Source organism: Pleurodeles waltl, chromosome 5 (assembly GCF_031143425.1).
Source record: "Pleurodeles waltl isolate 20211129_DDA chromosome 5, aPleWal1.hap1.20221129, whole genome shotgun sequence".
Classification (NCBI taxonomy): Eukaryota; Metazoa; Chordata; class Amphibia; order Caudata; family Salamandridae; genus Pleurodeles; species Pleurodeles waltl.
Window position 1 is genome coordinate 1,060,813,723 of NC_090444.1, and position 13,181 is coordinate 1,060,826,903.

The window sequence follows — 13,181 nt, forward strand, 5'->3', positions numbered from 1 at the left end:
GCAGCTCACAGGAAGGTGTGGAGGAAGAGAAAAAAAAAATACAGAAAAACAAACCTGCACGGTCACTTAAAAGCTGCCAAGAGACCATAGAACAAGTTGTGCTGGGACAAATTATGTCAGCAATCTCATTAGATATAAGAACTCTGATGATAGTCTCTCCGATTATGCCAGGGCTTACTCTACAGTAGGTTTTGAATTTTAGCAATTTCCTTATTTCATTACCTTTCTCCAGATCTACATACTGGAGCTGGAGTTGCAGTAAGCAATAGTCAAACAGTTCCAATGCCCTTTTCTTTTAAGTAGTAATCAACTACTAATTTGCATGTTTTATTGGTTTTCAACAGCTCTTTAATCTTTTCCCAAACTGAGAAAAGTAGGTAATTCACTCCAGAATATGGCAGAAGTAAATCTTCTTCCAAGTTTGGAAAAATAGTGGTTGGAGGGAAAGTGAACTTGTAAACACTCTTTCACATGGGCAAATCTACATGTGCATATTTGCTCATGCTAAAATAGAGTTCACAAATATTTTCTAGGAGTACGATTTCCTGACCTACTTCTGTAAATTCTTGTGAAATCATGAAAGCTATACACCTGCATAATGCATGAACATATACCATGGGAGCACTTCTGTGACTTTCTTTAAGAATTAGGTCCCTAATTAGGTCTTAACTTGAGACTTGGTGTTAAGCAAGACCTGTTTTTTATTAAAACTCTCTGTCGCGCTCCATCTATTGGCTGAATTCATTGTCAGTGACAGTGTGCCCAGTTCTATATGGCTAGATGAGGTTTCTCCACTGCTAGTTGTAGATGTCTATACCATGGGTTCCCTTTGATTGTGAAGAGTATGTTTAAGACCTTCATTGAATTCTCAGGGGCAACAACTGTCCAATAGAAGTATTGCACCAGTACCCACATATGCTGAAATGTTTTACACAACAGGTCAAATTAGAGTCTGATTAATGTATTCATTGTGTAGATAGGCAGCTGAAAAACACGCTTATAGCACGTGCTTTGAAGTTTGTAGAGTTAATTTGCTACCTTTCCCAGGAATGCTTGCTGTGCATGATTGACAAAGGCATCAATTTTGCTGTAATTATCCTCCTGATGGCTTGGTCATCAGGCTATCTAGCGAGCGTTTAATTTGCGTGTGTAATCATGTTCCTTTTGTTCTTCGTTCTTTGCAGATGTTCAGTCGGTTTTCCAGTTTCACTTAGCCACGCACCAAGCAGTTGTTACTCTGCACATAGTTCAGCTTTTGCAACCTCAGCCACCATTTCCTTACTCTTTTTTTTTTTGGGGGGGGGGGGATAGTGACCGAAGATCACTACTTTGGTTTTACTTGGGTTGGCAATTAAATAATTTCTTGCGTTGTAGATGGTCAATACATTCAACGCCCTCAGAAGACAGACTGTGGCGTGATCTACTAGAACTAGATCATCCACATATTGCATGAGGGAGAGTCTCTTTTCACCAAACCTCGGGGTGACTAGGTTTGAGTTTGATAAGGCCTCACCCAAGGCGGCTGTACATAAATTAAACAAAACTGGGGCGAGGATGTGTAGGAGGCTGGCCTGGCTTGTAGTGGGTACCAGAGGTACTTACACCTTGTGCCAGGTCCAGTTATCCCTTATTAGTGTAGAAGAGGTGTTTCTAGCAGCTTATGCTGAAAAAAGGTAGCTATGGCAAAGCAGCTTAGGCTGAACTAGGAGACATGTAAAGCTCCTACTATACCACTGGTGTCATATGCACAATATCATAAGAAAACACAATACACAGAGTTACTAAAAATAAAGGTGCTTTATTTTTATGACAATATGCCAAAAGTATCTCAGTGAGTACCCTCAGTAGGAGGATAAGTTATATACACAAGATATATGTACACAAACCAAAATTAGGTAAGTAATAGCAAGAAAAGTAATGCAAACCGTGTAGAATTACAATAGATTGCAATAGGAGCACATAGGTATAGGGGCAACACAAACCATGTACTCCAAAAGTGGAATGCGAACCACGAATGGACCCCAAACCTATGTGAGCTTGTAGAGGGTCGCTGGGACTTTAAGAAAACAGTGAGGGTTAGAAAAATAGCCCACCCCAAGACCCTGAAAGGTAGGTGTAAAGTGCACCTACTACCCCCAGAGTGCACAGAAGTCGTGATAGGGGGATTCTGCAGGAAGAACACCAGCAATGCAACAACAGTGGATTTCCGGACCCGAGTACCTGTAAGACAAGGGGACCAAGTACAACAGTCTCAACAATGTCGAGAGTGGGCAGGAGCCCAGGAAATGCCAGCTGAGGGTGCAAGGAAGTTGCCACCTGTTGGAAGAAGCTTGGAGTTCTGCAAGAAAGAAGTGGACTAGGAACTTCCCCTTTGGAGGATGGATGCCCCCACGTCGCGATGAAGCTTGCAGAGGTGTTCCCACACAGAAAGACCGCAAACAAGCCTTGCTAGCTGCAAGGGTCGCGGTAGAGGTTTTTGGGTGCTGCTGTGGCCCAGGAGGGACCAGGATGTCGCCACTTGGAGGAGGAGACACAGAAGCAGGCAGCACCAGCAAAAGTACCTGAGCAGGCACTGGGAAGGAAAGTGAACCGGAGTCCACGCAAAGTCACAAAAGGGAGTCCCAAGACGCCAGAGGACAACTCAGAAGGTTGTGCACTGCAGGAAGGAGTGCCGGGGACCCAGGCTTGGCTGTGCACGAAGGAAATCCTGGAAGAGTGCACAGGAGCCTCAGCAGCTGCAAATCACGGGGTACCCAGCAATGCAGTCTAGCGTGGGGAGGCAAGGACTTACCTCCACCAAACTTGGACTGAAGAGTCAATGGACTGTGGGAGTCACTTGGAAAGAGTTGCTGAGTTTCAAGGACCACGCTCGTCAGGATGAGAGGGGACCCAGAGGACCAGTGTAGCAGTCTTTTGGTGCCTGCGTTAGCAGGGGGAAGATTCAGTCGACCCACGGGAGATTTCTTAGGAGCTTCTGGTGCAGGGTGAAGGCAGGCTACCCCCAGAGCATGCACCACCTGGAAACAGTCGAGAAAGCCGGCAGGATGAGGCGCTACAATGTTGCTAGTAGTCGTCTTGCTACTTTGTTGCGGTTTTGCAGGCGTCCTGAGCAGTCAGCGGTCGATCCTTTGGTAGAAGGTGAAGAGGGAGATGCAGAGCAACTCTGGTGAGCTTTTGCATTCGTTATTTGAAGAATTCCCCAAAGCAGAGACCCTAAATAGCCAGAAAAGGAGGTTTGGCTACCAAGGAAGGAGGATTGGCTACCAAGAGAGGTAAGAGCCTATCAGACGGAGCCTCTTACGTCACCTGCTGGCACTGGCAACTCAGAGCAGTTCAGTGTGCCACCAACACCTCTGTTTCCAAGATGGCAGAGGTCTGGGACACACTGGAGGAGCTCTGGGCACCTCGCCTGGGAGGTGCAGGTCAGGGGAGTGGTCACTCCCCTTTCCTTTGTCTAGTTTTGCGCCAGAGCAGGGCTGGGGGATCTCTGAACCAGTGTAGACTGGTTTATGTAGAGATGGGCACCATCTGTGCCCATCAAAGCATTTCCAGAGGCTGGGGGAGGCTACTCCTCCCCAGCCTTCACACCTATTTTCAAAGGGAGAGGGTGTAACACCCTCTCTCAGAGGAAATCCTTTGTTCTGCCTTCCTGGGCCAGGGCTGCCTGGACCCCAGGAGGGCAGAAACCTGTCTCAGGGGTTGGCAGCAGCAGCAGCTGCAGTGGAGACCCCGGAAAGGCAGTTTGGCAGTACACGGGTACTGTGCTAGAGACCCGGGGGATCGTGGAATTGTCCCCCCAATACCAGAATGGTATTGGGGTGACAATTCCATGATCTTAGACATTTTACATGGCCATGTTCGGAGATACCATTGTGACGCTATACATAGGTAGTGACCTATGTATAGTGCACGCGTGTAATGGTGTCCCCGCACTCACAAAGTCTGGGGAATTTGCCCTGAACGATGTGGGGGCACCTTGGCTAGTGCCAGGGTGCCCACACACTAAGTAACTTTGCACCCAACCTTCACCAGGTGAAGGTTAGACATATAGGTGACTTATAAGTTACTTAAGTGCAGTGGTAAATGGCTGTGAAATAACGTGGACGTTATTTCACTCAGGCTGCACTGGCAGGCAGGTGGCATAAGAAATGCTGCAGCCCATAGGGATCTCCTGGAACCCAAATAACCTGGGTACCTCTGTACCATATACTAGGGAATTATATGGGTGTACCAGTATGCCAATGTGAATTGGTAAATTTAGTCACTAGCCTGTTAGTGACAAATTTGGAAAGCAGCGAGAGCATAACCACTGAGGTTCTGGTTAGCAGAGCCTCAGTGAGACAGTTAGGCATCACACAGGGGACACATACAGGGCACATACTATGAGCACTGGGGCCCTGCCTGGCAGGGTTCCAGTGACACATAGACTAAAACAACATATATACATATATATATATAGTGAAATATGGGGGTAACATGCCAGGCAAGTTGGTACTTTCCTACAGGATGCAACCCTGTTTGAGCCCTCTATCTGCTGTGGTTTTTGTTGTTGCTTCACAGTTTAACTTGAACCCATGTCCTGGTGTAAAGTGATATTATGGCTTTTAATAGTTTTGGAAGAATGTTCCTCTTTGCAAGCTTCTGAAGAGTGTTACGGACAATGTTGAAGGCCGAAGATTAGTCAATGAAACAGGCAAAGACAGGCAACATGTTTTTTGTGACAGGGTGGTGTTCAATATAGTAGAGGGCCCCAATCTTGTCTACTGTTGATCCACTCTTGAAATCCTGTTTGATAGAAGGGAAACAAATCCTCATCACATACCCATTTAACTAGGTCCTATAATATGGTGCTGGTATAGGCTTTCCACTCAATGTCTAATAGGGTAATTGGCCTGTAGTTTTTGGGTCAGTGTTGCCATCCTTCTGAAAGACCATCTGGAGTTGCAAGCCCCCTCCAAGAATCGGGGTCATCTTTGTGTATTCTGCACTCTAACTTCGGATCCTCTCTAAAGAGCGAGCCAGGCAGTCCTTTCGAATCCAGTTCAAGACCTTAGTTACTGCATGGATAACCTTTTCAGTCGAGTCCTCCTTTGATTGTGGGGGACCTTGACCAGCGGCCTTTTCATACTGGAAGGTTTGCAGCTGTTTAGGACATGAAGTTTGAGGCATCTACATAAGGAGTCTTGACATGCAGTAACCATTTTTTCGCAGGGACTGAGTTGCACCTATTCGTTTTCCCATGGCATATACTAGAGACATGCTGTCTAAAACTGCCAGTGCTTGCTTCCTGCAATTAAGTCAAAGAGTTTTAGCCATTCAACATCTTGCCCTTTTCTTTTGTTCTCCCAAATCAGATGCTTATGCATGCTTGTTGCTTTTGCAAGCTCCAACCTCGTAGTTATTGTTCTCAGGTTGGTATTAGCCCTTGCTATGGCTCTTAATTTCTGCATGTTTTTTTCAATCTCTGGTACAAATCCCAGCATGTGGCTTGTACCCTTGGAAGATCTGTAGTGACTTACATTGCAGGAGGGCACGCAGTTCCATAACAACGAGTAATCAGCCATTTATGGCTTCTATGTTTTGAGATGAAAATGCCCTCCCATTTGCTTTTCAATCCCTCAAACCTAGTTGCAGATGGCTATGACCATTTTAGCCTATGGGGGATTTTTATATTGTTCTTCACCTTTTGAGTTGCCTATTTCTAATACTCGTTTGTGATTTCCTCCTGAGAGGGTCAATTGCACCGATAGGGCTGCATAATCGCTCTTGTCCAGATAGTGTACTCAGTATTAAGAAACACATACATACAAGTAATCATAATTCTTGGTGTGACCAGACAGGCAACGGGGAGGCAGGTGGGACTCTGAAAAATCCACAGGTAGATGCTGTATCCACCAGAAAAAGCGATACCGAAGGAAAGTAACTTGTTCTTCTGCTGAATACATCTACCTGCGTATTCCTCACCTTTTGCATAGAATCTCAAAGCAGACCCGCACTCTGAGGTGGGTGCCGGTCTAGTTAAACAAATAAGTCCTGCAACAGAACGGGCAAAAAGGCCATCCCTCCTCACTTCAGAGTCTAAACAATAATGTTTTGCGAAAGTGCGGAGGGAAGCCCAAGTTGCTGCCTTACAAATGTCAACAACAGGCACACCTCTAGCCGAAGCGGCAGACTTAGCTCTGGTTGAATGAGCTTTAATGCCCTCAGGAGGATCCTTCTTTGCCAGCGAATAACATTTGTATGCATAGAACAACCTACCTTAACAGTGTTCTTGTGGGAGCGCCTTTGCCCTTCATCTTGCCTAAGTAGCCAACGAAGAGCTAATCATCTCATCTGAAATCCTTCGTCCTTTCCACATAAAAGCTCAGTGCCCTCTTCGGATCCAGACGATGCAGCCTTTCCTCCTCCTTCGATGGATGTGAAGAAGGGTAAAAGGACGGAATTGTGATAGACTGCCCCAATTGGAAAGGTGACACCACCTTAGGTAGAAAAGTCACCCTGCTTCTCAAAACCACCTTATTGTACATGAAAAGCAATAAAAAGGGGGTTTTACACTAATAGCTTGTAGCTCACTAACACGCCTTTAAATGGAAGGAGTCAACAGGCAACTTTGCAATGGTTCAAACAGTGAACCCATCAAAAATGTCAAGACTAAATTTAAATTCCACTGAGGCATTATGAATGTAGTGGGAGGAAACCTATTAGATAAACCATTAAGAAACCTTAATTCTATAGGGGACTTGAACAAAGAGGGTTGATCAGGTAAACTAATAAAAAGCAGACAGTGCTGATAGTTAACCTTTCACTGTCACAACTGTGCAACCTTGTTACATCAAGGAAAGAGCAAATAGTAACACGTTTGACAAATAGGCCTTTAAAAGGATCAATGTGTCTCTCCTCAAATCAATTAAAACATTTTGCCATCTGCCAGCATAGACAGTCTTGGTGGAGTGTCGTCCAGACGATAAAATAACATCCACCATCAGGAGGAAGAGAAAAAGAATTCAGATTGCCCTGTTCAATCTCCAGACATGTAGGTGCAGGCTCTGGAGGTGGGGGTGTAGAACTGCCCCTGCAAGAGTAGGTCTGCCCTGAGATGGAGATGGAGGGTGCAGCCAATCTAAGGCTATTAGTATGACTTCTGCCCGGTCTTGGCGAATCTTTCTCAGAACCTGAGGAATCAAAGTTATGGGAAGAAACGCGAAAAGCAGCCGATTTCTCCACCTCAGCTGAAACGCGTCCCCCAGTGCTCCCTGTATCAGAATGTGGAGGCTGCAGAATGACAGGCAGTGCTCTTTCTCGTGAGTGGCAAACAGGTCTATCTGAGGCGCTCCAAACAACTGAAAGACATGAAGAACTACCTCCGGATGGAGATGCCACTCCTGGACTCTGCTGCTGGACTTCTTTCACCGGCCTGCAGGAACTTCACCTCCGAGAACGTGGGTATTGCTTTCCTCCATCGCCTTGATATCTTCGAGTGGTCTGGACACTGTCCGCTTTTTTGTTTTTCCAGGTTCTTCTCGTCCAGACTATACCTTTTGGTTCCACTGGCCTGGTCCATGGGTCGCGACAGCGGCTGGACAATCGAGGCTTCCATTGACTCCAATGAGGGTTTCCGAAGCCACTTCACCCTTATGCACCTGGGATCCCTGGTGTAGGTACTCTGGTATTTTGTGTATCCACAGGTGGGGGCACCCTCCAACCTTCTTTATGGAAACTGTTTTCCTCGGGGTTCACTGGGGAAGGTCCTGAATCCATAGAAATCCAAACGCAACGGTCCTGTGTTAGACTGTGAGAAATGCTGCTCGATACCAGCTCTGCACCCAGGTGCCTGTGGGATTTCTAGTACTTAACCCTGGTAATTCCCTTCTCCCCCAGCCCCTGGGATCCTAACATACTTATAAGAATGGAGGTGCCCAACTAGTGTATCACTTGCTAAGTATATGGTTTGTCCCCCCCCACCGATAGGACCCCATGTATTTTTATGCGTTTCCTGATTATTACTAAGTGTATATTTTTGTGTGTCGATATCTCCAGGCAGATGTGTACAAATATTAGGGTAACTTTAGTGTTCTAATAAAGAAACCTTTATTTTATTTTTTCAACACCTGGTGTGGTTCTTTCTTGTGACTGGTTACTGACGGACTATTGTGGTATTGCAAGTGCTTTACACTCCTCCTGGATAAGCTTTAGCTGCTCCCCACAGCTACCTCTAGAGAACTTTTGCTATCTTGACACCTAAGCACTATCACTAAGGGTTGCATGGACTTGGTATAGCGTGCTACACCATAGGTGTACACCATAAACTGAGCTAGCCTCCTACAGGAGCCATAGAGAAAGAGTTCCTGTGCCAGAAGCAGGTTGTGGTTGTTATTCCCACTACTTTCTGGTGCCCAAAAAAGACAAGGGACTCTGCCCTACCCTAGACCTTTGGTCCTTCAATCTCTTTCTCAAGGAGTTCAAAATGCTAACTCTGGCTTAGGTTCTATCTGCCCTGGACCCAGGAGACTGGATGGTAGTGTTGGACTTGCAGGACACTTACTTTCACATTCCCGTCCTGCCTGCTCAGACGAGTCTTGCAGTTCATGGTAAGGCAAGCATACTTTCAGTTCACCGCGCTGCCCTGTGGCCTTACCAGCACCCCTCAGGTGTTCATCAAGGTGATGGCAGTGGTTGCAGCGCATCTGTACAAATTAGGAGTTTCAGTTTTTCCCTATCTCGACAACAGCCCGCTCTGGGTGGGCTCTCCCCAGACTGTTATCTCCCACCTCCAGACTACAGCAGACCTGCATTCACTGGGGTTCACTAGAAACGCACTGAAGTCCCACCTGACTCCCTCTCAGATGCTCCCTTTCATCGGAGCGGTTCTGGACACAGTGCAGTCTCTGGCTTATCCTTCCGAATGGCGAGTACAGGATATTCAGGCTAAGATACTGATGTTTCAGCCTCTATCCTGGATTTCTGTGAGAATGTCTGAGGCTGCTGGGCCTCATGGCCTCCTACTGGTGGCCCATGCCATATGGCATATGCGGGCTCTTTAGTGGGACCTGGAGTTCCAGCGGGCGCAGCATAAGGGAAATCTCTCCGACATGGTCCATATCTCGGAGGGTAATGCGCGTGATCTGCAGGTTGTGGCTAATGACATGTGACTGGGTAAGAGGCAGATCCCTCTCCCTTCCATAACCAGATCTGACAGTGACAGATGCATCTCTCCAGGAGGGGGGGGGAGGGGTCATCTGGGAGAGGCGGAGATCAGAGGAATCTGGTCTCCTGCAGAGTCCGAACTCCAAATTAACCTGTTAGAGCGCTGTGCGATCCGGCTGGCATGGAAGGCATTTCTTTCCTCTGTTAACGGGAAAATGGTGCAGGTGTTCATGGACATCACTGTCATGTGCTACTGCAACAAGCAGGGCGAGGTGGGGGGGTCATGGACCCTTTGCCAAGAGGCTCTGCGTCTCTGGGTGTGGCTGGAACAGCAGGGCATATCTCTGGTTGTTCACCATCTGGTGGACTCTCTGAACACCAGAGCAGACAAACTCAGCCGAAATTGGCTACTGGCCATCATAAAGGTGGCCAAGGTCTCTTTCAGTTGCGAGGAGAGCCTTAGTTAGATTTGTTCGCCTCTGCAGAGAATGCGCAGTATCAGCAGTTTTGCGCATTGGAGTTTCCAAAGCAGCAATCGCTAAGATACATTTCATCTGGAGTGGAACTCTGGCCTCCTGTACGCCTTTCTGCCCATTCCACTTCTGACCAGAGTTCTCAAGAAGATCAAGAACAACTGGGCCCAAGTAATCGATGTGGCTCCAACCTGGGCAGGAAGAGTCTGGTATCAGAGGTGTTGAGCATGTCCATCAATCCTCCAAGCAGACTGCCCCTTCGGGAGGATCTTCAGTCACAGTGGCAGGAGAGGGTTCTGCACCCAAACCTGTCCACTCTCTGCCTCCTTCTGTGGAGATTGAGCAGTGACAGATCACAGCTTTTGACCTCCCACCCGAAATCTGTAACATAATCTTGGAAGCCAGGTGTCCCTCTGCCAAAACTGTGTACGCCTGTTTGGAAGAAATTTGTGGCATGGTGCACAAGACATCTGACCCACTTTCTGCCCCTCTCTCTGAGGCCCTGTTGTTTATCCTTTCTCTGGCCCAACAGAGCTCTGCGTTGGGCACTCTTAAAGGGTTTCTGATCAACCATCCTTGTTTAAGTTCCCCACTGAATAGGTTCTGTGAAGGTCTTACATATGTTTCCTCCATCCCCATTCATTGTGCCCCAAAGGATTTTGAATTGAGTTTTGACATTTCTGATGTGCACTCCTTTCGAGCCTCTCCACAATTTACCGCTGAGACTTATCACTTTGACTACAGCCTTCCCTGTGGCACTTCAATCTGCCCGCAGGGTGCGTGAGCTGCAGGCCTCATCTAAGCCGTCCTGCCTTTCCATCTAACATGACAAAGTGGTGTTTCAAACTAGGGCTTCTTTTCTACCAAAAGTGATTAGGCCCTTTCATGGAGGCCAGTTCATCACCTTGCCTACTTTTTCCACATCCCTCTTGGAAGAAAGAAAAAATGAAAAAAAAGCGTTGGCATTATACCTCGATCGTAAAAATGAGTTCCGGTGGAGGAGGGAGGGGGGGGGGGGGGAGGGAGGGGGGGCGATCAACTCTGCTGGTCAGGTGGGTGCGAAGAAGTGCAGAAGCAGACCATCTCCAGATAGGTCATACTCTGTATTATGATTTTGCTATTCACTGGCCAAAAAGCAACCCTCTGAGGGCTTGCGTGCTCTTTCTATTTGAGCTACAGCTGCGACTACTGTGTTAGCATGCGGAGTTCTAGTCCTCTATATCTGTCAGACGACAGCGTGGGCATCTTTCCACATGTTTACCAAACACTACTGCCTGAACATTCAGGTCCGTAGGGACAGGTTCTTTACCCGTTTGGTCCTGCAGGACTTTCTAGTATGATCTTGGGTTCGCAGATCCACCACCGGGGATGGTATTGTTTGGGTATCTATTCACAGGTAAGGAATGTCCAACTAGAAGTATATCAGATGAACAAGTTGATCACCTCTGCAAACGATTTCTAGGGGCATGAACACCCCTTCAGGTCCTTAGTTTTGATGCAGCAGCAGTGGGGTTTCTTCGTGACTCTGCTATTCTGTCGTGGAAAGTGGTGAAACGAAACGGACGTCAGCGTGCTCCGGTGGCTCCTATATAGGACCCACGATGTCCTATCCTGAGCGGCACCAGGAACCTCATACCCCAGGGTGACTTCAGTAAAGGGGAGTGTGGCCCTGTGGCTACCCTCCCCAAGCCTTGTTAGGATCCAGGGACACCAACAGGGACACCAACCCACAGGGCCAAGTGTGACGTTTTTTTTTTTTGGGGGGTTTTTATTTTTAAATGGGAAGCTGTGCACATGGCACCCCTCACTGAGCTTATGGCAGTTTCAGGGACCTCATCTACAGGGGCCTGCCACAGACTGATTTCAGCCCCAGGGATCCCATGACTTCAGGGCCTAGTGTACCTGTTTAGGGGAGGGGCTACCAGCTGCCGTTCCTGGGCCAATTTAAGCCCCAGGTACCCCAGCCTTTGTGACCCGATGTTTTTTTTCTGGGTACGGGTCACCTTCCCCAGGATGATTATTGGACCCTGGCAACCAATCCCCACTGACTTCCCATAATTTTTTATGGGGAAGGGGCATGCAGCGCCTCATCCCCAGACTGATCGCCCCGTGGTTCCCATCCCCTGCGGACTAGCACCATTAAGGGTTATACTGTAGTTTGGGGCCACGGGGAGAGCGCATCACGCAGGAGCAGGCACTGCACCCAGCCAGAGGAGCAACTAATAACGCTGTTCCCTCCAGGCTGCAGAATTAATTACTGTAGATCTGTTTCCCTGCCTGCACCACTGTGGGCAGAGAAACAGATCTAAAGTCCACTTTACCAGTGGACAGGAGCATTTTTTAAGCTCCTGCCAGCAGATTTGAAAATGCTTCCACCAAGCGACAGCAAACACAGGTGTCCCTGCCCGCACCGCTGCGAGCAGGGGGAACCGCTGTGTCTCAAGTGTGGGCTTTTGAGCTGGCCCTTGCATATGGGATCCCCAGGGCCATTAATGGCTCAGCAAGTCAAAGACCATGAAACTCGCCTCACTTAAGCGAATCTTCCCCGGGGCCTCTTGAGGAGGTGGGCTGCACATCCCCCTCTCCATAAAATGTCATGTTCTTCCCGGAGCTGGAAGTTTAAAAATGACATGATAGCTATGTCCGCTATACTGGACTAAGGACCTGTAATGCCATTTTTGAAGTAAGGTAAGTGTAAGAATAATTATTGGATGCAAGTGCCCGCATATTATAATTATTGTCGAGGACCTTCGGGTGCTCTTATACATATTTTACACTTGAGCGTATAAGGCAGCTATCGGTTAAAATATCAGACGCGTTAGTTCATAAATGATAATATGCACAGTAGAGAGACTACGGATACTTCAGTGTGCAAATATGCTTTGGCCAACAAAGCTCTCTGCATCAGTGAAATTCTCTCCTTATTAGTGTATATTTCATCATGTTAAGATTCATCGCTTGAATTTGGAGATACCCTTTACAATACTAACCATGGGCTGAAGAATACTGTCTGCGCCCGGTTTATTAAAACCCAATAGGAGATATGAAAGAAAATAGGGGGTGAGCTTTCCCATCATCACTAGTTGGGGTTTTGGTTCACTTGGCTTTTTGCCTTTCTCTTCTCATCATTCTTGCCTTTTTCTCCTCACCAATCTTGCTTCTAGGAGTGTACACATTGTTATGGATCTTCTAGCACTTATGGTTGTGGCTTTGGGTGTGCATGTGTTTATAGGGCCATACACAATAGGGTGTTGCATGCACACTTAATGAATATACTTTCTGTATTAATAGAAAGAGGATTTACAATACCTCTATTCTATGGTGGAGGTTTGATCTGAATTTTGAGGTTGTAATGCAACTGCTCAAATCAAGTTTGAGATTGAGCTTTTGTTTGATTGTTGTTTTAGAAATTTATTTAGATTTGGTTACATGGATGAGATCTCCCTCGTTGTATATTTTAACAAGATCTAAATTATACAGGGAGTGCAGAATTATTAGGCAAGTTGTATTTTTGAGGATTAATTTTATTATTGAACAACAACCATGTTCTCAATGAACCCAAAA

The 13,181-nt window shown here is 47.0% G+C and overlaps 1 protein-coding gene across 1 annotated transcript in view; it reads right to left on the reverse strand.

Annotated features, from left to right (window-relative positions):
* KATNA1 (katanin catalytic subunit A1) overlaps positions 1-13,181 on the reverse strand; it is a 158,462-nt gene that overhangs the window by 120,131 nt on the left and 25,150 nt on the right. The window lies entirely within an intron of this gene.